Here is a 22908-nt window from a genome sequence, read left to right on the forward strand (position 1 = left end):
AACAGCACTTCTGAATTCTATAAAAAAAAAAAAGTTGATTTTTTAATTTGTTGCTTGGGGATACTGAAGTTTTGTTTTTCATTGCAACAAGTGTTACTGGATGCTTGTAACAAAGAATGAGTCTTCCTCTTTTAATCTCCTGTGCAAAATTTTAAAATGTGGTTGGTTGAGACCTAGCATTAAATAATTGCCTTCTTGGTCCCAGAGAAAGACTAATGGTTCACAGCCTGGGGTAAGGGAGACAGATTAGAATGCCAGCTACTGCTATATTGGGAGACATAGTAGGTGATACCATTCACTGAATGCTGTCTCTCGTGCTCCAGAGTTGTACTATTTCCCCATACCTTTTAACTGCCAGTAATAAAACAGAATTGTAGTCTTGCTTCTAGCTGTTGTTTAGGAAATTCTTGAATCCTTGCTTTCTCTGCCTGCAGTAACTCAGAAGTTCCTAGCTATACACAAACTATATGCTTATCCTTTCCTAACATTATTGCAAAGTTTTCCCATTGAGGACAAGGGTCACAATACTTTTTGTCCATCTCAGTATTTTATTTCTTCTCCTTGACTAGCTGTTAGGCATAAGCATCCCAATGTTCTCAGCTCTTCGTAATCTTTCAGGCTTTGCTTGGATCCATGTTCAGCCTCTCAGGGCCTTATATAAAATTCCAAAGGTCTGGATATTTTCTGATGCCCTATTGCTGTTGTAAGAATCAACTTTCTTGCTGCCTCTTAGCTCTTCACCAATAGCTAAACTACACAAGACGAATTACAAGCGTATGACATGTGAATGTACTTACACGAGTATCCTTGTTGCTTTCCTGTTCACTTGCACACCAAGGCCACACTGCACTCAATCCCATGCTTGGGTTGGCGTGTGTTTCTTCCCCATTCCTCCCAGACGAGAGATGGTATCCCATGATGCACCTTCTCTTCACGCATGCTCAAATCTTCTTCTGCAGCTTTTCTGAGAGGGAAACTTGTTTACTTAATTGGATGTATTGGGGAAAAACGATTCTACACTTCTGCTGAGATCTTGCAGCTTGGCCCTCCAGGAAAGGGGGCATCTATGCAAAAGGGGATGGGCAATCCCCACTTTGGAAGCCACGGAAGTGTTTCTTGCTGTCAGCCAGAATCAACTCTTTCCTGTCTGATGGTTGTTGTGGGTTTTCCGGGCTGTATTGCCGTGGTCTTGGCATTGTAGTTCCTGACGTTTCGCCAGCAGCTGTGGCTGGCATCTTCAGAGGTGTAGCACCAAAAGACAGAGATCACTCAGTGTTACAGTCACTGTGTCACAGTGTCACTGTCTCCCTGAAACTTGGGGGATCTTTAGAGAACAGTGAGGAGTAGGTCTCCTGAAAATTTGGTGGACTTTGGACCGTGGGGAGGTCATTTTCGAGCCCCTTCCCAAAGTAGGTGCCATCAGCCACCCCGTTTTTTACTACTGTGGAGAGAAAATGACAGCAACTGGGGAAACCCATCGATCATGCCTTTCCCAGGGTTCATTCTCCCTGAAACTTGGAGGGGGTCTTTAGAGGACAGTGAGATGTAGGTCTTCTGCAAATTTGGAGGGTTTTGCTTGCAAAATGCCACCCCAGCCCCCGACATAGCTTCCCTAGTTTTCCCCACAGGGAATAATGGCGATTGAAGGTAGCTGGGGGCACCTTCTTTTGGGGCCCATAAAGTGGCCCCCTGAAGTCCAATCTTCATGAAACTTGGTGAGTCTTTAGATAACAACCAGAACTAGGTCCCCTGCAAATTTGGTAAAATTCAGTCTTAAAATGCCCCCCTCAGTCTCCTGGAAAGCCCTGAATCACATTTCCCATTGGAAATAATGGCCACATTTTACTCAATTTGCCCTTTATTGCTGAGCCAAACTGGAGAACAGGTACCCTCCCCATCCTTTTAGGTTCATGTATCAGGCACGTTTCTGAACTTTTACTCAGATACTCAATCATGTTGCCTTGATCTTCCCACCTCTCCCTTATCCTGACCAAATACGCTTCATGGAGAGGAGGAGGAGGAAGTTACAGGGAGAGGAGGGTGCAGGAAGGAGGAATAGGTAGACGGCAACATCAACTAGAAAACAGGAGAATTTAAAACATTCCATATTAAAAGCAAAACAGTTTGTGTGTAAACTAGATCTAAGGACAAAAAGAGGGAAGTGGAAGCCACCCAAAATCGACGCTCTGCAATGATGCCTCACTGATTATGACCATGAACACTTGTAACCACGACTACACCAGTTCCCCAACATGTGCACGAACTAGGGCTACAGGGCGCATGTTCACCCAGGGTAAAATGGACATGGGCAGGTAGGAGCAGACATGATTCTAGACACTCACATAGTCTCGTGTAACTCATCTTGTGTAGTTTGGCTCCAAGATTCTCTTGAATTTTGGCTTGTTTTCTTTTGCCTGCTCCTAGCCCTGTGCTGTGGACTGTTTCTTTGGGTATGGAAACAGTCACCAACCCAATTAGTTGGTGCTTAAGACAGGCTGTGTTTCAAGTTCTGTGTTTTCTAGTATTTCTGCTTTTTTTTTTCAATTTACAGTGTAATTCTAGATACTGGTTTTCCTAGGTTCATTGATGGGCTTACGAGTGCCAGTGAGTTACAACTGTATAATATATTACTGCACACAGAGCCCACACATTATTTTTGGAGCCCAATACAAACTTGTAAAACGCCCCACCCACACACCAACTCCACATTCTCTCATCCCATACATACAATTTCATAAACCACAAAAAAGTTTTAGTTATGCAGTTACTCTGACATATTCTTCATTTCTGAAAATTGCCCGCTTTTGTTTAATAATAGCACCCAGACTGGGAGTCCTACACGCTTGCTAACTATTTTGTAACCTGTTGGTCACTAACAAGGGATTATCCTGTCAGTGTCTGCCAAGATTAGGCCAATTAATTTAAAATGTTATTTTCTGGCTTTTTTCATTGCAAAGCCACCCCCCCCCCCGTTCCTCTTGCAAGTTCATACTCAACAGACAAGATGACTAGGTGCCTTTGTTGTTCTTGCCCGTTTGTAGAACATCTACAGTTTTGGGTGAGTGGTAGCTTGCTGAATTTTTTTCCAGCTTCTGTGGTCACTGGCAGTGTGCAAAGAGGCCATAGGGCTATGCACACTTCATCAAAAATTAGTTGCCATAGACTCAGTTGCTGTAGTCAAATCATTTTCATCTTGGTATTGTTCATCTGCTTCCTTGGTTACTGTTGCCTATCTGCAGAAAGCCAGCTTGTCTGAATTGAGAAACTGAAGCATAGACTGTTTTTTTAAAAGCTTCTTCCTGTTCCATTTCCTTACCATTGCTATGTTTCTGGTTGCCTGCTTTGTATTTATAGCCACCACCAGATATGGCAGCATGGTGTTTGTGTTCATGAGTGAACTAGACACGCATATATTTTTGGCCTGCATACCCTACCCAGAGAAGCAGTAGTAATTACTCCCATGGTTTTAAGGTGCTTTGCTTTGCTCTTTCCACCAGGCGTCCCTCCTCTTGCCTGTACAAAAGGAACTCTGGGATTTCTTGATTTGATAGGCCCAGGAAGCCCAACAGTTGCAAATATTACTTGTGATTGCTGGTCTAGCCTGCTTCTGAGTGACTCCAGCAAATCTCACAAGATCTGGACAATACATATATAGAGACAAGGAACTAAGTTTCTATAAATATCTCCAGGTATGATCTCCACATTATCCTCCAATAGGGATTGCAGTATGGGCCAGACCTCTCTGGACCTCCGGTCCCCAATAATGTGTACCTCTCACCCCATGTGGTGCCCCTGACTGCTCCTATGCACTCCCATGAGCACACAGATACAATTTCAGGATTTTTTTTCTGGTGGCATTGGTGAAAGTTTCTTTTCATCACTAAGATAAAATTGTGAGAACATAGTGATGTGAAAAAAAATGTAAAGTAAATTTTTGTAACTATTTTTTTCCACAGAAAATTACTAGTTTCAAAAAATTCATTTTCACAAAGTTACACAACAACATAATTAACAGCTAAAATACCAGCCAGATAGGGCAATCTCAAAACTGCGTTTAATGTTTTACAGAAGATTATTCCTTTGATATTGTGTGTTTGTTTGCTTGTAAGTATCAAACGCATATTTAGTTGTAAATGGTTGGTGGGGAGGTAAGAAAATAATTGCTTCTATAAGCAGTGAAAGTGAAACTCGTACCTTTAATGAAAGCTAAACTCTGTTGCAACAGTGTAGTGGACAACAGTGTCATATTTGGCATTATTCCTTAGGTGTGCTAAAATGAATGTGTTAGAACAGTTGCCTAAACCTTTCCCCTACAATTTAAACAATATAAGCAAAGTAGATGCTTCAGAGTTGTCTTAAAGTATTTGACTGTTTGGAAAAAAGTAGTTGCCAAGGAAAATTTTGAATTTGTTAACAAGTAAACTGATTATAAAACTCAAGATGGCTATGTCAGTCTGCAACCTCAACTGAGTTAACTGAACCTCAGGAAATGTCAGAAAGTTGGATCCAGCAATCCACTCATGAGGATTGTGGAGCTTTACCACTTTACTTTTCCTCCAGCAGTCTTTTGTAATCCTGGGAAAGTTGATTTCTGGGATCAATAGAACCCACGTGAAGTAAGGGAGTAAAATCACTCTCTCCTTTTTTTTTTTTTTTTAGCAAAGATGGAAATGGAAAAAAGCATTATTTCACCCCTTTACTCCTCCTATTTAACTGCAGCCCACTGACCCATATGGCTATTACTTTGTGTATATTTTGCGATCCCAGCTTTCCAGTGTTTGTAAACCAGTGGTGTGGGGAAGGGAAGACTGGACAAGATCCAAGACCATAAGCACTTGCTGCTGATGGGTTGCTGGATCCACCCACAGATTCTGTTCCAATGGCTGGCTATATTGCTGCTCTATCCCACTCCCCAAGGTTGCAGAACCTGGCTATGCTTTTTATTGGTATACTCAATCAAAGCATATGCTAAATAACAGTACATGGAAGATCATCAAGTAATAGGAATAATACTGGTTCTTCAGAGTATACAGCCAAAAAGAGTCCGGCTGTGCATAAAAGGTTAGTTTGGGCTTTAATGTTTTTATGAGCATTCAGTATTAGTAAATCCCATCAAAATGTTTGTTATGTGGCTGTGTAAAAAGAAAGTAATTAAAAACCAATCACTTTTATTTAGGTTTTTAGGTAAGCCAAATTATTTCCAATTTCAGCAAATTCTACAGATAAATATCATACTTGCAATCAGAGTTCCCTTTAGATATGTTTAGAAGTATGTAGGGCTTTATTTCCACTTCTAAATGTATCTGAATAAAGGAATTTTGGCTTTCAATCCGCTTGTACCCTGGAAATCTAGTTGGTCTTTAAGGTGGTACTGGACCCGAATCTTGCTCTTCAACTACAGACCGACGTGGCTACTCACCTGAAACATACTTGTTATGTGTGAATTAGTAATAAAGGAGATGGATTCTCCAAGTAGGCCCTTACAAACTGGGACTGATTTCATGTTCTCTGTCCACTAGGTAACGTCACTCATTTTTGTTTCTTTTGAATTGCTCCTGCAACATCTAATACGATTTTCCAGTTTTGAAAACTAAGATTACTTCATATTTTTCTGGTGTTTTCAAGCTTACAGATAGAGCTGGGTGAGGAATTAATTTTTTCTCTCTAAGAGGGAGATTGTGGGGGGTTTTGGAACCTTTTGGAAATTCCTAAGGCCTGAAATAACTTTCCTTAAAATTCCTATTTATGTTTTTGTGTATCTTGTTGTAATTGTTTTAAGTGTTATAAGTCTTTTAAAGTCTGTTATTAATGTTATTGTTTGCTGCCTTCAGTTGGGTGGAAAGGTGGCTTAATAAAGTTTTAAATAAAATAAAGCATAAAACTATATTTAGGTTTGATATCTGTACTGTGTTCATGTTGACCAGTATATTTATTCATGAACTGTATTCATATTGACCTGGATAGTACAGCAACTATTCTGACTACCAAACCGCTACCGAGCCCAATTCAAGGTGCTGGTTCTGTTCTTTAAAGACCTACATGTTTTGGGACTAGGGTATCTGAAGGACCGTCTTCTCCCATATTCCTGCTTGAGAGTTGAGATTACAGGGAGGGGCTCTCCTGACTGCCCCTCCTGACTATCCTAGCAACCAGAGAAGCTGGGTTGGCAGGTATGTGGGAGATGGCCTTTTCAGTAGCAGTCCCATGATTGTGGAACAATCTCCCTAGGGAGGTGTGCCTGGACTCCTCACTCTCTAGCTTCAGGAGGCAGCTGCAGACTATTTTATTTAGGACAGCTTTTTGATGTATTTTAACAGTTTTAAATATTTTGAGTAAATAAAAGTATCTCTGATGTAGATGGCCTAGAGATTTGTTTGGCTTTTAAAAATAAAAGCTGGAAATCTGTTTCAGCTAATGGGCTAAACAGGCACTGGGTGACATGCCGAGATTCTGGGTAAAGCCCAGCCAACAAGACAGTTTGGCAGTCTGTTTATACAGTTCTTAAAAATAATATGGCATATTTTAAAAGTTTTGTTTACTAATTAAGTCAGATAAACATGCCCAGTTGGATCCCTGTCAATTTATGGATTCAATTCAAAACTTATGGATTAACAATTCATAACCTTCTAGAAACCTTCGTTTCATGTGAATGCTGTTGGCTGCAAACTACTACATTTTTTGTTGGCTTTTCCATAGTGAAGGGGATATTTTTAGCTTCCAGATCTCTTTTGAAAATGAAACTATTAGATTAAAAAACTAGTCATGAAATGTTTGGGTTTAAAATTAATTTCTTGTTTAATATTTGTTATAATAAAACTCGGGGCTTTGTTATGTTTCTTTTTACTTGATTAAAAGGGTCTTCAGTAGAGATGGGCATGAACCAAAATACTAACCAAAGTTCATCACGAACCAGGCCAGTTCATGGTTCGCAAACCGGTGGTTCGTCGGGGCCCATTTCTGACGAACCACCACGAACTTTAGGGCAGTTCATTTGGTTCATTTTTCAGTTCGTCGCTGCAGACAGCTTGGCGCTGATCAATCAGTTTTGTAGGCAACAGGGATGGACTTTCTGCAGACCTTATGCTGACCCGGAAGTGACCTTCTGGTTGGCCTGGAAGTGCTGTTTTCATGAACTGGTTTGCAAATTGGGGCAGGTTCGTGAAAGTTCGAGATTCGTGGTTTGTGAAATGTGACAAACCATGAACCACAAGGTTTGGTTTTTTCCCTGGTTCGTTCCCATCTTTAATCTTCAGCTTTCTTTGTGCTTGTTTCATGGTGGCAAATCAGTTAACCTTGCCTGCCTGACGCCAGTTGTGAGGTAGCAAAAGACCCCTGACTTAAACTGCATTTAAGCAAAATACTGGTCAGCAAACAAGACTTATTAGTGTTTGTTTGTTTGTTTGTTTGTTTGTTTGTTTGACTTCCTAGTGTGTCATTGAACACACCCAGCCTCTTGTCTAAACTGGATTCCCAGCCATTTTGTGGGCAAATTTAGATTGTTGGAGATCTGTAGTAAAGGTGGGTGTTGCACTAGTGTGCTAATGTCACCACTTCATTTCTTTTTTAGCCCATCTTTTAAAAAGGAATCAAGGAATGTTACATTTTGTGCATAGTGGGCCAATTTAGGCCTGGTTTAAAAGTTGATGGTGAGTATATGTAAAGTCATACAGCTAATTTTTTCTATCCAATCAACAGCTCATTAAAATCAAGCCTGAGTAAAATTGTGCAACCATAGATATGAAACTGAATTATGAGATTCACTAGGATTAGAGAATTAATATTTACCCTTAAGAATTACAATTTGGGTCATTCCATGTGCAATCAGCAAAAGTTGGAAAATAATTATTGCATCATAGCCATAAAGTTTCTTGAAATTTTGCAAAGTTATTATACATGTAGAATGTTTTCTAAAGCCATTTAAAAAAACTGATCAGGGGAAAAATTTGTTCCAAAGTTGCAGCCTCCAAAATTTCCCGTAACATTTCCCATAACATATTGTCTTGTTGTACTTGCTGTAGAATGTAATTGCAGAGGTGTACCTTATCCCCATGACAGAATTCTTCATTTTAAATTTTGGCTTTAAGAGTACATTTCAATATGTGTAATAACTCTGGAAAAAATGTCAACAAGATCTATGACTGTGATACAGTCTCAGCTTGTTGATTTAGTGTGGCATGCTCCTTTTCTGGCAGAGCAGGATGGGAGTCCAGAAGGAATCTCTCAGTAGGGGGATGAACATTTGGGAAATAACTTCAGTAAAAAGTGGTAAACTCATCTCCATTTGTAATTGACCATTATTAGAGAACACTAGAAGAAACCTGAAGAAATGAACAGTTTCTTGCTCATCTAGTTGCCGAACTTAGCAGTGACCTAGAAGTGCAATTGAGTTGTTCTGTAGGGCTGAACAGGAAGATAATTACCCAGTCGCAAGTCTACACTTTCCCTTTTGCACTATACAGGAGGCGTGCACCTCATGAGGTTCCTCTTCAGTTACAGGATATTTCAAACTGTTAGGGACCGTATTCTCTATGCGGTTTAAATGGTAATGCTGGTAGGATGCCCATTAAATAGGTTTGGAGGAAGTGCTGTTGTTAGGATGGGGGAGGGGGGGCTGGCATGAATTTGCTTCTTGCTGTCCTCTGTGGCCACCCACCAAACGCCACTCCCCAAACGAGGGGAAAAGTCCTATATCACTTTTTTGGGTGGTGTGACTGGAAGGAGCTTATCCCCCTCCTTGGGCTATGGGAATGATATTGCAAGGTATAGTGTTATAAACCCATTGTGGTGTTGCAGGGTGAGGGAGCATGCCCTTCCCTTTCCCCTAACTACTTGACCGCTAATCACAGTAATATGGGAACTTATTCTTTCCCTCAGTTACCTTATAAATTGAATGAAATCTCCAAGCCATTTGCTTCTGTTCAGCTTGTCAGCTGGCAGAATGAGGACTGTGCATGTTGGAATTCTAACTTTCCTTAGCATTAATTTTATTTTAATTTGCTTTATATCTTACCTTTCTTTCCCATGGGGACCCAGGGTAGCTTACATAATTCTTCTGTCTTTCAATTTATCTTTATGACAACCATCTGAGATAGGTTAAGCTGAGTGTGTGTGTGTGTGTGACAAGTCCAAGGTTACACACCAAGCTTTCATGCCAGAGTGGAGATTTGAACCTGGTTCTCTCAGATCTTAATCTAACACTCTAACCACTACACATTTCTGGCTTTCATTCTGCATGGAATGAAGAAATTTCCCTCGTTCTTGTGACTTTTGTTATTGGCCCAGGGGTCAGAAATTGAACAGTTGATGGATCCATAAGGAGTTGTGAGGCAGGGACTCTACCAGTCTCCCCTTGTAGGATTCTGTGATCAGGAATTAAAACTTACAGCCCCCCCCCCATTTTTTTAAAACTGGGTTTCAAATGTTTTCAAAATTCCATTCCTTCTCAAAACAGGTACCTTTAACCATAAATATATAACTGAATTTGCTATAAACCACAATTGATTCAATTAAGTTGCATCTACACAGATGATGACCACTTTGTGCAGTATATAATTGGGGGCAACTTGTACATGGTGCCAGATGTTTCTTAAAGGTTGAAGGGGTCAAAGGAGTAGGTGAATCTCGGTTTCAGTCCAAAAGATGTCAAATAGTCAAGAACCGGCAACCATTCCAGAAGTTAGATTATAACTTTGTCGAATCCATTAACTTGAGATTGTATGAAATTTTTTCCATAAAAAATAGGTCCTATAATTTATCATGCCAAGTCGCAATGATAGGAGCTGAAGGATTCTTCCACGTGGATGCTATTGTAGTTTTGGCTATAAAAAGTAGTGACGCTATAAGATCTTTAGGAGCAGATGGTAAATCATTATCCGTCCAAGGTTCAATAAGATTAGTTCAGGTTTTAGAGGAACTTCATAGCCTATAATCAATTTTATACAACTTAACACTTGGTTCCAAAATGCTTTAATAACTTTGCAATCCCACCAGCAGTGAAGAAAGGAGCCAATCTCGCCACATTGCTTCCAACATAATGAGGGAATATTCTGGTTGCAATGGCTAAGCTTCTGAAGTGTGATGGACCACCTTGTTACAAGTTTTAAAGACTGGGTTCTGATATTAATCGATCTTGACTTGATGATTGATGAGTTCCAGATTTTGGACCATTGGGTTTCAGTAAACTTAATTTTACAATCCTTTTCCCCAGGCTGTTTGATAAGATTTTAGGTTTAGGGCTAGAAAGCAGAATTTTATACAATTTGAACAGGAGCCCCTTATAATTATTCCTTACTGGTACAAGAAAATTCTCAAAATCTGTTAGCTTACGATTTAGAGATTCTTTCATATTGGGATGGTTAAGAAGGTAATTAACTTGAAAATATTGGAACCAGGGGATTTTATTGTAGATCTTATTTTCTAGTTGCTGTTTGGAGAGTAAAAGCCCTTTATTTGAAATGTCAATCAGCCTGGTTAAATTGCCTAATTTCCAAACATTGAAAGAATCTTGAGGTCTATAGGATCTGGTGTCAGTTGCATCCTTGTTCTTTTTAGGGATAATTATGATTTCTGTTTCTTTCCAAGAGGGTGGAATATTCCCTGATAGTAAAACCGAATTGCAAGTTTGTGTGAGAGGGCCTGAAATTAAATCTATGTATTTTTTGTAGAATTCTGTGAAACCATCTTTACCTGGGGATTTATTGGTTTTTAAGAATCTAATAACTTTCTGAACTGCCACAGTTGAGATAGGCTGTTCCATAATTAACATATGTTCTTGTGAGATTTTTTGTATAATTTCTTTTTTTGAAAAGGTAGCTAATCATTTTGTCATAATCAGGATTGCTGGAAGTGTAGAGGGTTTGGTAAAAGTCTGCAAAAGTGTTGGCAATGTCTTCTGACTTAGATGGGAGTTTTCCATTTTTGTCTTGAATGGATTTCATTAAATAAAAAAGATTTTTCTCCTTCACTTTCTGAGTGAGTAGTTTTGGGGATATTGGTGATCTGTGCCAGAATTTTTGTTTAGTGTACAGAAGCTGTTTTTGAATTTGGGAAATCTCTATGCTTTCCAAAATTTTTCGTTCAGATAACAGTTGCTTATATACTTTCCTGCAACATGTGCTTTTATGTTCTTCTTCTAATTTCCTAATTTTGGCTATTGTTTCAGATCTAATTTTTTCTTTTTCCTTTTTATAATAGGTGGCTAATGATATAATTTTTCTCCGAAGAACTGCCTTCATGGCATCCCAAACATAGATTTGGGGGACCCCACAGTCGGAATTTAACTCCAGATATTGCCTAATTTCTGAAGAGATTTCTGAGGAAAGTCAACTATTAAATAAAAGTGAATTATTTAACTTCTAATTTGGATATGACTTTTTTTTATTGCCTAAAGAAAAAATACACTCTGTCCATGCATGATCCATCCAGCGTTTGTCACCTATGCTGGATGAAATGGCTTGTTTGGCCAGCATAGGTGAAAGAAAGATATAGTCTATCCTTGTGTGTGTGTTGTGGATATGGGAAAAATATGAGTAATCCCTTACCAATGGGTTTTGAGGACGCCAGATGTCCAAAAACCCCAATTTGGTCATTAGATGCGATAGTTCTAAGGCTCCTTTCTTTTGTCTGGTGCGCTTGCCCTTCTTCTGAAATTTATCAGCATCATAGTCCATTATAAAATCAAAATCACCAGCAATAACTATGTCACCCTCTGCAAAAAATTGTAATTTAGTTAATACATTTTCTAGAAATGAAAGTTAGTTTTGATTTGGTGCGTTAATAGCTGCTAGAGTGAATGATTTCTGATCCAATTGGCCTTTTACAAATAAATATCTTCCAAGAGGGTCGCTGAAGGAATCAGACAGAACAAAATGTACAGTTTTTGAAAATGAAGTTATATTTTTCTGTATAGCTGGGAAGTCCCAAAGAATTTAGAAATTCCTAGCTTTTCCATGAATGGTTTTGATGTGCTACATTCATGTTCCTAACAAGGGATAGGCACTTTACTATTAGAATGAGTGAGGATATAATGGACAGTTCTGTTTCATGGTATATTGTGCATTGTGAATGGGCGGCCCTTACACTGTAAAAGTTAAATAACTTGTGTATTTATTATATGCATGGATTGCAAGAAACATATACATGGATTACAAAAAAACATTACTGAAGCAAAACAGACACAGAATATACTTTGATAGAACAAAGAGTTTTAGATGTGTTTTAATGTATTTAAATGAAAGCACAACAGGAAAAATTCCTACTAATGTCACTTTGTAGGCTAATTGAAGCTCAATTCAGTACTTACCTTTGGAGATCAAAAACTAATACATGAATTACTCTATTGTAATTATGTTGTAAAGTATTAAGCAGTGTCATAAAGTTTAAAATTGATGTTAGTCACACAACAAGTAGATTCAATCAAATTATTTATGTGCCCTAATGAAGAAAGATCTTGTAAATGGAATGCATGTTAGCAAACCACGGAAGGAGCATGAGACATAAATTCATCGGAAACTGTTGCAGATTCAAAATACTGAAATTTCACACAAAAATGATAATTCAGCCCTTTGGTGAACAGCTTTCAAAAGGTGTGTGCGCCCAGAGTTTATTTATTTTGATGAAAGTAAGTGAATTGTTCACCTACTAGTTTAAACAGATGCAGACAATAGCTACATTGTTAGATGATTTCTTCTGCTATTCATGCAGCATATCTAAACATTTTGCAACCTTAATAGGGAGCAAGAGAGAATATTTACTCAAGGGACTTGAGAGACCAGGTATGATGCTGCTTTTGTGTATTATATAGCATATTGATAGATACTGCAGGCTCCCTCCCCTTGAATTTTTATCTCTTTGCTTGGGGTTAGATGTGAAGACCCAGAAAATGTTTTTTGGGGGGGAGTTCTAGGCTTTTCCCCCTGAGATTTCTCCCCAAGAGATTTTTTTAAAAATTGTGTAAAAACTAGTGTAAAAAATTGAGAATTTGAGGAAACACTGAAAAAAATTCATTGATACAGTTCTTTTTTAGAATGAGTGAAATCCTTTGTGGGACAAAGTTTTAATCGCTTGAAGTATGTAGTATGAAGAAAATTACGTAAGAGAATAACAAGCAGTGAACTCATGAGGAAAATGGGAAGAAGAAATCCATCCTCCCCACTGGGCTTCCATCTTCTAGCAACTACCTCCTTGCTTTTCCAGGCCTTCTGCTGCTCTGTTTCTTTCTTCTGGTCCCCTTCCTGTCATTAGCTCCTGCTGCTGTCGCAGCCATCCCTTTTCTCCTCCTCCAACTGCTACTGTCTTTTTCTTCCCTATCACTAATTTCTCCCCAACTTCCCAATGCTCTTGTCATTTTTGCAATGTTTATTGGGTTGCTAGGCAACCTCCAAAATGGCAATGGGAATCTCACAGTGCCTACAGACAGCCCCCCCAACCTTAAACGACTTCTCACTTACAATCATGAATCGGCTGGCAGAGTCACCAGCACAGGTACCAGGCCCTGCAACAGACCCAGATGCCAGCTCTGCCCTTATATCTACCCAGGGAATACAATTACAGGACCCAATGGCATCAACTACACTGTCTCTGGCTCTTACAGCTGCTCATCCTCCAATGTGATATATGCCCTCATGTGCCAACAATGTCCATCTGCTCTGTACATTGGACAAACCAGCCAACCTCTACGCAAAAGAATAAATGGACACAAATCTGACGTTAGAAATGGCAACATCCAAAAACCAGTGGGAGAACACTTCAATCTACCAGGACATTCCATCAAAGACTTAAAGGTCACTGTAGTTCAACAGAAATCTTTCAAAAACAAAATCCAGTGGGAGGCTGCTGAATTGGAATTCATATGTAAATTTGACTCTGTCAAGCTGGGACTGAATAGGGACTATGAATGGTTATTTCATTATCAAAAGTAATTGATTTCGATGTATTGTCCACACCCGACAATAGCCCTGCAGAGAAGATTAGCACATCAAGCACCAATCCATATGCAAAAGAACCTCCTCAGGTTACAGTGAAGCCTCCCGCCATTAGCATTCCACACCCTGGGAAACTCTTACAGAATGACTCAGCTCAACCCCACCCCTCCTGAGTAGATACAAATGACCTACATCTTTTCCACACTGTGACACTGAGAGATCTCTGTCTTTTGGTGCTACACCTCTGAAGATGCCAGCCACAGCTGCTGGCGAAACGTCAGGAACTACAATGCCAAGACCACGGCAATACAGCCCGGAAAACCCCCAACAACCATCGTAATTGATTTCCTTTACAGAAGCAAACTGATCTCCATATCAGAAGGAGCTGTTTGCATCTACTCCGCCCTCTCCTCCTCTATATCTGACCAGTCTCTTCTTGCCCTCCATGCATCTGACGAAGAGAACTGTGATTCTCGAAAGCTTATGCTACAATAAAGTTGGTTAGTCTTAAAGGTGCTACTGGACTCTTTTTGATTTTGCTACTACAGACTAACACGGCTAACTCCTCTGGATATGTAATGTCATGAGCTCTCATGTTTGTGTTAATTTGTGATGTCTTTTTAAGTGCACACATTGCTTCAGCACTTCTTTAAAAAAACACTCAATTTTGTTCTTTTTAGATTAATGTGCTATAATGTGTATAATAATAAATTGGTGAAGAGTTAAACTATTTCAGTGTTACAATTCATTATCCAAATATGCTGCTAGAACTGTTGTGACTATCTGATTCTTTTCCTGCCCAAATCATATGCTTTCTTATGATACCACAAAATGTTTGTTTTCTGTTTTCATTTAAAGTTTTTTCTGAGAGGGAAAATGTCTAATGTACACACTAAGGTAGCACAGGATGCAGCAATTTCCAGCTCACTCTTTTTAGTATTGGGTATATTTGGCAATTGTGCTTGTAGAAAATTAATGCATTTATACATTTTAAATTTCATCAGAATGCAAATAATAAAATTTAATTTGCTAACTTAATTTCTGAATGGTGCATTTTATTTTGTTAAAGTATTAAAATAAATTTAGAATTGCATATTTTGATTCCCCCCCCCCAAACTCTAGAGAACTCCTGGAATTTCAACTGAACTCCAGATGATACATCAGTTCCCCTGAAGAAAATAGCTGTTTTGGAGGGTGGGTTCTATGGCATTGTATCCCGCTGAGCTTCCTCCCTTCCCCAATCCCCAGCCTCCATACCAGGAATTTCCCTACCTGGAATTGGCAACCATAATTAGATCACATTGCATATTGTAAATTACAAGTGATAAGCACTTTACAAGTGTCTCATAGCAACTTGGGGAAATAGGTCACTATTGTTTCCATTTTACGTATTGGGATCTGAGGCATAGAGACATCCAGGGTCTCTTGGTGGGCCCCGAGATGTATTTAAACAGTTTTCTAAAAATCTCCTCCACTCCTAGTTCACTGTACAGGCTTTGCTGAGCAGTGATTACTTTTTTGATAACTGTAACTGATTCTTCTGCCTATATCTGAATCTTCTGCCTCAGAGTGTTGCAATTTGAAATTAGATTTTAAAATTTACTATCATTAAAAGGAATATTGGACACTTAGGGTGAAAATTCTTTCTACTCTGTGGTAGAGAGGGTATCTTAACATGGGTGATTCCTACCAATCAGTCAAGGAGGCAAGACTTAGATATTAAATTTCTGTTTCTTCCCAGCAAGTCTATGAACTAGGTTAGGCTGAGTATGTGTGACTGACCCAGGGTCACCCAGCTCACCCAACAAGAGTGCAGATTTGAATGTTGTTCTCTCTCTGAGGCAGAGGACATCTTGGGTGATTCCCACTGTCCAATCAAGGAGGCAGGAACTAATTTTCTTCCTCCTCTTGTCTGATGTGTGGGACACCCTCCAGGGAGAGCAGTCTAGTAGCAGACTAGCTCTGCTACTTTCTTATTAGGACTTCAGTTTCACTTTCATTTTCCCATTCCTACTCCTTTGTTCTCCTTCTGAGGCAGAGGACATCTTGGGTTGTTTCCCTTCACCCAATCAGGGAGGCAGGAAGTTCAAAACTTTGTTCCTCTTCCTTTTGGAGCCTGGGAATTCCTAGTCTCTTCCAGTTCTTTCCTGCCTCCAGGGAGAGTAGTCGTGGCAGCAGGTTGTCTGCTAACACAGCTTTTCTAATTGAGTCTGATTCATTTCTCACTTTCTTCCTCTCTCTACCTTAACTCATTTCTGTCTCTATTGTTCTCACTCTCTTGTTTTTCCTCTCTCGCTGCTTACTCAGTCCTTTTGTACACACCACTCCTTGGCCAGACCACGACAGGACACCAAACTCTCCTCTTGAACCTTCAATAAGCAGAACTTCAAATGAGGCAACTTTGGTTCCAGATCCAACAGACCACATCAGTCGTGCAGAGACAGACAGGAGTATGATTCAAAAAAATCCTAAATCCTGACTCACTTTCAGATCCGGTGTGGGGGAGACTACAACTTTTATATCAAACCTGGGAAGAATCAAAGGCGATTGCCTGGACCCTCAAAGTAGTCTCCAAAGGGTACTCCGTAGAGTTTAAATCCTACCCACTGGATCAATTTCTAACATCCCCTCTCCACAAGAATCATCAAAGAAGACTCGTTACTCTAAAAGCTATACAGCATCTCCTGGATATCAAAGCAATGGAACCCGTTCCTCCTCATGAGAAGGGATTGGGAGATTATTCCCTATTCTTTACTGTGCCAAATTAAAATGGGGATTGGCAAGCCATCCTGGACATAAAATACATACACCGATTCATAAAGCTAAGATGCTTCCGCATGGAAACCTTAAGATCCATTTCAGAAGCCTTACATCAGGGAGAATTCCTTACGTCCATAGACCTTACAGAGGCTTACCTACACATCCCAATCTACCCTGCTCACCATCGATTTCTAAGATTCCCCATAGACAACCGACATTATCAAAGCGCTACCGTTCCCAGAGTGTTCTCCAAGGTCCTAATCAACCGTGTTGTTCACCTCAGGAGAGGGGAATTCACATTCATCCCTATTTATATGACCTGCTTATCTGGACGGATTCCAGAAAAAAGGCTGTTCAGGACACCTGGGAGACAATTCACTTCCTTCAGAATCACAGGTTCCTTATAAACCTGGACAAATGCTCCTTACAACCATCTCAGAGATTACTCCACCTGGGCCTGATAATTGACACTATGAAAGGTCACCTGTTCCTCCCTCTGGAAAAGATCCAAAAAACTAAGGAACTGGTTGCACTGGCAATACAGAGCAGTCCTATTTCCTTGCTGACTCTCTCCAAGTTAATAGGGACTCTAGTAGCATGCTGCAAAGCCCTGGACTGGGGGTGCTTCTATGCCTGGGAGCTTCTTTCTTTCCTCAGACCTTTCCAACTACTAATCATTTCCAAAGTCAACAAACAAGTCAAGGTTCCCCAAAAGGTCAAGACAAGGCTCAATTGGTGGACCTGGGACATCAACCTGCATCAAGGGAAGTCCTTTCTCAATCCACCAAGACTTCAGTTATTTATAGACGCCAGCCTAGTGGGCTGGGGGGCAATGCTGGAAGATCATCTGGCCCAAGAACTCTGGTCCCAGGAGGAAGCACTACTGCCCATCAACCTTCTGTTAATAAGAGCAGTTTGACTAGCCCTCTCTCACTTCTTCAACCTCACAACAGGCAAGGACATTTTGATACGCACGGACAATACATCAGCCAAGGCGTATATCAACAACCAAGGGGGCTCTCGATCCTCCAGACATCACAAGGAGACGACGAAGATCATTTCTTGGGCCAAGTCTTATCTTGCATGTCTACTAGCAGAACACATCAAGGGCACGGCCAACATACAAGCTTATTGGCTGAGCAGGCCGACCATCCACCCGGGAGAATGGTCCCTCAAGAGGGAGATCTTCCTCAGGATAATGAGCCACTTCCGGTCTCTGATTTTGGACTTGTTTGCAACACACTTGAATTGCCAAGTTCCAAGATTCCAGATATCTGCACCCTCAAGTGGAAGGGGTCGATGCCCTCTCATTCCCTTGGCCCAAGGGTGTATTGTACACCTTCCCTCTGACTCTGATCATCCCGAAGCTACTCAGGAAAATTTTGGAGCAGGCCGTGGAAGTGATCCTCATAGCTCCTTGGTGGCCAAGGAGGTCATGGTTCTCTACAATTCAGTTGATGTCCGTTCTTCCTCCCATACGTCTTCCAGCGATACCAGATCTCCTCCATCAGGGACTGGTCTGGCACCCCCACCCAGACTGGATGGGCAAAGAGAAAGAAAGTGAACTACATACGTCCTTTGATAGGTACAATCTTAGGATTTATTCAGGAAGGACTGGACTCTAGGCTCAAACCAGCTACTCTACGAAAACAGGTTGCAGCTCTGACTTCGGTTCTTCCTTAAGCGGAGGGCCTCAAGATTTTCAGACGTCCTCATATTCAGCGCTTTCTAAGGGGTGCTACCCTATTAAGCCCTCCTATAATCTATCATTTTCCTACATGAAGGCTTCATGTCATATTATCCACCTTGACCAAAACTCCATTCGAACCACTGAGAGACCTCTCCCTAAAGTGGGTGAAACTTAAAACCATGTTCTTGGTTGCCATCACCTCAACTAGGAGAATTTCAGAACTGGGAGCACTGTCAATCAAGCCCAGCCTTTGCATCTTTCATCAAGATAAGGTGGTTCTTCGCGCAGACCCTATGTTTGTGCCCCAGTCCAAAGATTTCATAGGCTGCAGGAGATCAATCTTCCATCTTTCTGTCCTAATCCTTCACATCCCAAAGAACGGGACTGGCATATGCTGGACATGAGGAAGGCCCTCAAAATTTATCTGACCAGGACAGAGTCAATCAGAAAGTTGGATTCCCTCTTCATCAACGTTACACCCCCTAACCAAGGGAAGAAAATGTCATCTGCAACGATCAGAAAAAAACATCAGATATTGCATCGCTGAGGCATATAGAGCAAGTAACAGAGAGATTCCCCAGGGAATTACGGTTCATTCTATCAGGAGCGCAGCGACCAATGCTGCACTCTACAACAACACTTCAGTGGAGGAAGTCTGCAAGGTGGCCACCTTGTCCTCAGTCTCTAATTTCACAAAGCACTACAAACTGAACGTCTTCGGTTCTGCAGATGCGGCCATCAGAAGAAGAATTCTACAACACGTGATACAGGATGAGGAACTATCCCCTCCCTCGAATAAATAACTGCTTTGGGAGCACCCAAGATGTCCTCCTTTCCTCAGAGGAGAAGGACCCTTCATGGTAAGTGTCCAAAGGTTCGTTCTCTTCTGAAGGGAGGAGGACATCTTGCCCCTCCCAAGTTCCTCATTGTCTTTGTGTCTATCAATTCTTCCATCTTCAGTCCACTTCCTTTTCTACTTCTTTTCCATTGGACAGGTTGTTTGAATAGACCAAGTGGTATCTTCAACAGCGAGTAATTAGGATATTGGAGGGCTCACTGCTGTGGGGAGTCACCTGAACTGGAAGAGAGGAGTTCCTAGGCTCCAAGAGGAAGAGGAAGAAAGTGTTGGACTTCCTGCCTCCCTGATTGGGTGAAGGGAAACATCCCATGATGTCCTCCTGCCTTCAGAGGGGAAGGACCCTTCTCAGTAAGTGTCCAAACCTCCGTTCTCTTCCTCTAATCTTTCCTTTGTCTTTTAAATTCTATTGACTTAAACTTTCACAGTTCCTCCCTATCTTTTTGCTGTCCTCTCCTGTCCCTTACTACTCTCCCTGGCTGACTGAGATGATCACAGCAGCCATTTGGGACAGCCCCTAAAAGATGGACTCCAGGGATTCTGAGGACAGCTTCCTAGACAACGGAGAGAAATGCTCCCCAGTATTTGCATTGAACGCAATGGAGATTGATGAATCTGGTGCTGACAAGCCTCCCGGCTTGTATGTGCTCCTGGCAATGAGTTGGCACCAACATGCCTCTGTGGCTTGTGTGGTCTCTTGAATACAAATCAGCCTTAGAGCCACAGAAGAGCTTCAAATGGCCCGTCCCACTGAGTGGGAGCCGGAAGCAACTACGTGCTCCTGCTCTGCAGCTGGAGTCGGCGTGTTACCTCAGCCTAGGCTTTTTGCAGGAAAAAATGCCAGGAATCTCTTCAGCTCCGGCACCACAGTGAACGTGCCCATGCACAGCAAGCTATTTCCCTTTGGATCTAGCCCTGCCTTTACAACAGGACTCCCCGTCAAATGAGTAATGTATGAAAGGTACAAACCTGCCTGTGTCTTTGATCCTCCAGTGGCTACACTTCAATCCTCTGGGCTCCTGTCAAAAGACGGACAAGGATCAGTCAGAGACAACTTAGATAAGAAGAGAGAGGCCATAGCCATGACTATTAAGGCTATAGCCATTGCCTCCAGAGCGTCAGGAGTATGGATCAGAAAACTCATCCAACTTCTCCCATACAATAAATGCCCCTTGAAGGGGCAAACAGAATTTTGAAGGCCAGTACCTTCAAGGCAGACACCATCCTGGATTCTTTTTCTTCCAAGGCTGTGGTATCGGCAACAGTAACAAATAGGCACCCTTGACTAAGAGCATGGCCAGCAGATTTACACTCTAAAAATATCATTCTGAATTACCCCTTTCAGAGAGACAAGCTATTTGGGGATGAACTGTGAAAGATTTTTCTTTCTTTCTTTCTTTCTTTCTTTCTTTCTTTCTTTCTTTCTTTCTTTCTTTCTTTCTTTCTTTCTTTCTTTCTTTCTTTCTTTCTTTCTTTCTTTCTTTCTTTCTTTCTTTCTTTCTTTCTTTCTTTCTTTCTTTCTTTCTTATTTATTTATTTATTTATTTATTATTTATTTATTTATTTATTTATTTTCCGCCCTCCCCACATCAGCAGGCTCAGGGCGGATCACAACCAAGATTAAAAACATATTTCATCATATATACAATTTCAAATCATAAACATCCCAATACATAGATTAAAATACATGTAAACATGTTCACACACATATATATGTGTGTGTATGTATGCAAACACAGCGGCACATACATTGAGACCCAGGATAAAAGGAAGTGTTGCCAAAAACATTCAAGCAGTCTGAGAGGCGATCTCTTGGCCCTCAGCCATTTTATTCACAACATGCTCTACTAGGGACCAGACAGGATTCCAAGTGACCATCCTGGGGTTAATCTAAACAGCCCTTTAATAAAGGGGGGTCCTTTCAAGATCCCACTTGTAGTATAGTGGTTAAGTAACTCAACTGTGTTGCAGTACTCTGCTGGTTCAAATCTCACTATTGCCATGAACTTACCACATGGCCTTGGGTAAACCATTCCTCTCAGTCCCAGCTCCCCAGCTGTGTTGTGGGGATAATGTTTACTTTGTCCCAAGATCAAACAGACAGTTCTCCACACGTGGAAAGAGATTAGACCTTGATACCAAGATCTCTTAAGACAGGACTTGCAAGCCATCCCTTTGAGAGGCCAACTACTCTTTACCATCAAGCGTGGGTCGGCATGCAGGTGGACTCCTGAACCTTAGAAATAGTCTCACAAGGCTATTCCATACAATTTGAAAAGCTATCTACCAGAATGTTTTGTCATCTCTCCCCTACACAAAATCTTATCCCGAAAGGTAATCCAACAACTTCTGGGCATTCAAGCAGTGAAGCATTTTTCCCCACAATGAAAGAGGACAGGGGGTCTACTTATCTTCTTCACAGTCCCTAAAAAAATGGGGACTGGAGGGTGTTACTAGACCTCAACTTTTTGAACAAGTTTATCAAGTTGCATCACTTCTGAATGGAGACTCTGCGCTCAATCGCAGAGGCAATTCAACCACAGAAACACGCACAAGCCGTGGCATGTACATTTGTAGCAGACCTTTAAATATGTTTAAGGATGTTTAAACCTACCAACTGGAGTCGCCTTATTTTATTGCATTGTATTGAATATCTGTGTTCGTGAATATAGCTTTAGTAGTTTGTAAGAGTATTATTTGGAACCAAATAAAGCAAGTTGATTTGTGCTTTTTTAAAGGGTTGTTCGAGTTTTAGTAAATGAAATAGTGAGTGAAGCACCGATTTACATCAGGTTTTTTGCAAAGAATGAAGCTCTAAGTTAAGATGGCAGAACAAGATTCATCTGCAGGAATCAGCTGCAAGAGCAAGAGTCCAGTAGCACCTATAAGACTAACAAAATTTGTGGTAGGGTATGAGCCACAGCTCACTTTAGATACTTCAGGTATCTGAAGAATACACAATTCTTCAAATACTTCAAGAATGATGCCTCCCAATCTCAGCCCGGAAAGTCAGTCCATAAGTATACCAGTATCAATGGTATTGAAGGCCACTGAGAGGTCCAAGAGAATTAATAGAATCACACTGCCCCATCCCTCTCCCAGCACAGTTCCTCAGCCACAGTGACCAAGGCTGTTTCTGTGCCGTAATTAGATCTAAAAGCAAATTGGAAAGGATCTGTACAATTTGCCTCGTCTGGGAAGTTGTCCAGCTACCACCTTTTCAACCACTTTGCTGAAGAATGGAACATTTGAGAAAGTTTGATAGTTATTAAGATCTCCTGCTTCCATCACAGTGAGGAAACAGTATCCGTTTCTCCCACCTAGAACAAAATACCATATTAAGGTTGTGACCTGCATAATATGTGGGACCTGTTATCTGAGGTAGGCCCATGGTTGTCATGGAGGCTGTGAAATCCTGAACCGCTCCTGACAAGGCAGTTTCAGCATGAACGTTGAAGTCCCCTGAACAACCAGCCTAGGGGTCCTTAGTGCCACCCCTGAGAACACCTCCGTTAGCTTGGGCAGAGAGACTGTTGGGCAGTGGGGTGGGCGGTACACTAAGGGAATCCCAATCCTACCTCTAAGTTCCAGCATTAGGTACACCACCTTGAAGTTGGAAGTGTCCTGGATTGGGCACCATGCTTATAGACTCCTTATAGATTACAGCAACGCCATCTCCG

The 22908-nt window shown here is 41.0% G+C and overlaps 1 protein-coding gene across 3 annotated transcripts in view; it reads left to right on the forward strand.

Moving 5' to 3' along the window:
• The window catches only part of EPC2 (enhancer of polycomb homolog 2), a 73404-nt gene that overhangs the window by 20748 nt on the left and 29748 nt on the right, over positions 1-22908 (forward strand). Inside the window, exon 1 of one of the 3 annotated variants that reach the window (XM_054972489.1) lies at positions 19497-19579. The exons of the other annotated variants lie outside the window; for them this stretch is intronic. The gene's annotated coding sequence lies outside the window, so the exon portion shown is untranslated. Of the gene's footprint in view, positions 1-19496; positions 19580-22908 lie in introns of those variants that run through there. 3 annotated transcript variants of the gene reach the window in all.

This window comes from Eublepharis macularius, chromosome 2 (assembly GCF_028583425.1).
Source record: "Eublepharis macularius isolate TG4126 chromosome 2, MPM_Emac_v1.0, whole genome shotgun sequence".
In the NCBI taxonomy this organism is placed as follows: Eukaryota; Metazoa; Chordata; class Lepidosauria; order Squamata; family Eublepharidae; genus Eublepharis; species Eublepharis macularius.